Below are 2902 nucleotides of genomic sequence, written 5' to 3' on the forward strand. Positions count from 1 at the left end.
GAGGGGCTTGACAACAGATAGATTATAGCTTCTAGAAGCCTCATTCTCTCTCGTTTCCTCATTTATCAAAAGGTAAAGTTTTGGTTTTTCAATATTTATTATGTGGATTTGTTTTTTTGTTAACAGACTGCTAAAAGCAAGGATGGGCACAGCTAGGGGTGCGGGGTTGGCGAGAAAAGATGTAGTAGTTGATGAAGATAAAAAAATATAAATGAATACTACGGCAACCCAAAGGGGCTACTATAGTACGAAGATTAGCCCTGTTGCTAAGATACACAGTAAATATGATTGACAGTTATCACTATTACAGTGTGGCACAGCATATGTAAATGTATATAATGTCTGTGTATGCACATGAGAAAGCATGTAGACAAGGGGTACCCCAAAAGAACTGCAAGTTTTTGCAAAGTTATATATTTGAATTTTTTTTTTTGTCACACCTCTGCCTTTATTGTGAGCATACGGGCAACTCTTTCAGAAAGGGTAAAAAAAGACCCAAAGTGTAATTTACAAAAGGAGGGATCCAGTGAAGCTGCTGGTTGGTGCCCCGAGGGGCTGGGGGTTGTCATACGTAGATGCCGACCCAGAGCAGCAGGAAGAGGACCCCAAAGCCCATAAAGAGCGAGGCCACCAGAGAGATGAGGAGCTCTTTGTAGATGTCCCGAGTGTACTTGGTGGAGGTCACCTCGTAAATGAAGAACCAGGCGGTGAAGAACATGCCAATGGCCAGGAGCACCACAGTCAGATGGGGGAAGACAGCCGGGTTCACCGGGCTGGTATACCTGCTCATGGCCTCGAGCTCCATTTTGCCAGGCACTGGATCCGCCGCCGCTTCACCACCGGAAGCGTATTTGAATTTTTTACAAAACAATTTTTATCACCTTCAAAGTACTGTACTCTCCATTGCACTTAATGCGTTGGTCAAATCCGCTATTCCATTCTTGGAAACATTTGTCAAACTTACCTGTTTGGATGGCTGATAGAATTCCCCTCGTTCTTTTCTTCACCTCTTCTACATTGTCAAATTGCTGTCCTTTCATGAAACAAACAGAAGTCTCACAGAGTGAGGTCAGGTGAGTAAGGTGCATGGGACAACAGAGGCATGCTGCTTTTTGCCCCAAACTGGAGCACGGAGATGGCTGCGCACTGTCATGGCGGGAAAATCAGTCCCCATCTGTCACAAATCAGACCTTTTTTGTCACACACTGTTATGAAATGCTTTCAGAACCTCTAAGTAGAAAGCTTTATTAATAGTCTGACTTGGTAGAATGAACTCCAAATGCACTAGCCCCTCAAATTAAAAAAACAAATGAGCATCGGTTTCTTGGGGGTACCTCCTTGTCTGTAAAACTTTTGTTGATAAGTAGTATTTATGTCTAAATTACAGTAAATATTTTCTCCTGAAACTAAACAAGGAAAGCTTTATTTTATTTTAGTATTTATGATTGTTTTGTAAATTGCCTTTTTCTGATATTATCTCTGAATCATCCTTTCTCTATTTTTTCACCCATTTAAAATATAATGTGTGTGTTTCTATATCTATCTATCTATCTATCTATCTATCTATCTATCTATCTATCTTCATAAAGTTCATGAACTGTTAATCAAAATGTTTGCAATTCAAACCACAAGCTTTCATGCATGAGAAGGATGTGGTTTCTTGCTCCATGAATGTACACTCTAGAAATCCTTCAGAGCAGTTCTACACTGAGTGAGTTGGAACACACACACACACACACACACACACACACACACACACACACACACACATTGAGAGGTCTTGGGCTAAGTAATGGCTTCAGAAATAAATGATGTCTAGGTCAAAATTCACAGCCACTGAATCAATGCTGACTCAGCAAACCCCTGTGTGTTTCCAAGACTGTAATTGTTGATGGGAATAGAAGCCCCAGGCTTTCTCCCGTGGAGCTGCTGGTGGTTTGGAGCTGCTGACCAGGTGGAACACAGCCCAGCGTCACCATTACCAGGGCTCTTTAACTGTCACAGCAGAGTAAGGAAAGCTTACTAGGGTTCTAGTTCACTTATAGATAAGATTACTTCAAACAATATGTATAAACACATGTCACTCTGATTAGGAATAGGCACCATGCAAGTTCTCTTGGCAAGGGACTTGCCTTCTTCTCATTAGAATGCGTTCCAGAAAAAATAAGATCCAATCAAAACAGTGGTTTCTGGGGAAGTCTGCTGGGCCAGTTAAATACAAAAGAGAGATGTCAGTTTCAAAGGTAATGGTCAGTGGTGGGATTCAAATAATTAATAAATGGCTGTTTTAATGTCCTTTTAAGATTAAAAATGGTATGCTGAAAGGTAGTTCATTAATTCATGGAGTTAGTACTTCAATAAGAAAAATAATAAAAGAGTGGGACTTCCGGCAAGATGGCGACTGAGTAACACATACCAGAGGGACTCTGTAGAATTCAGCCCAGGAGAGTTGCTTAGAGGGAAATTCCACACTGCTGGAATGCAGGAGGAGCATCATAAAGATAAGTAGGCACTGACCCATGGGGTTTTGAGGGGCTGGAAGCTACTCTGCTCAACTTCTTACTGGGAAATTCCTGCCTGTGTTGTGTGCCTGGGGGCATAAGGCAGCTCGGCCAACACTCCTCAATAAAAGCTGCTTCAGGGGCCTCTGCCCAACCTCTGCAACATCAAAGCAGGCAACCCTTCTGGGTCACTCCCCTGAGAGGGAAGCCACCGGAGGATAAAGTACTCGGTTAATTCCATAGTGAAATAAGTTATAGGCAGTTCAAAGAAGCACTCCTACAAGTCTCCCAGAGAAAGCCAGTGTTCTTTGACTCCCTGGAAAATGGCACCTGGCTTTTCTAAAACAACGCAACCCAAACAGCCATCAGCCCCAATGTCCTCAATGAAAAAACGGGAGAAA

General features: G+C 42.4%; 1 pseudogene; it reads right to left on the minus strand.

The window, feature by feature from the left end:
* Positions 1-438: 438 nt before the first annotated feature.
* Positions 439-840, minus strand: LOC142440911 (dolichyl-diphosphooligosaccharide--protein glycosyltransferase subunit TMEM258 pseudogene; annotated as a pseudogene).
* Between the last annotated feature and the right edge of the window lie 2062 nt (positions 841-2902).

This window comes from Tenrec ecaudatus, chromosome 2 (genome assembly GCF_050624435.1).
Source record: "Tenrec ecaudatus isolate mTenEca1 chromosome 2, mTenEca1.hap1, whole genome shotgun sequence".
NCBI classification, from domain to species: Eukaryota; Metazoa; Chordata; class Mammalia; order Afrosoricida; family Tenrecidae; genus Tenrec; species Tenrec ecaudatus.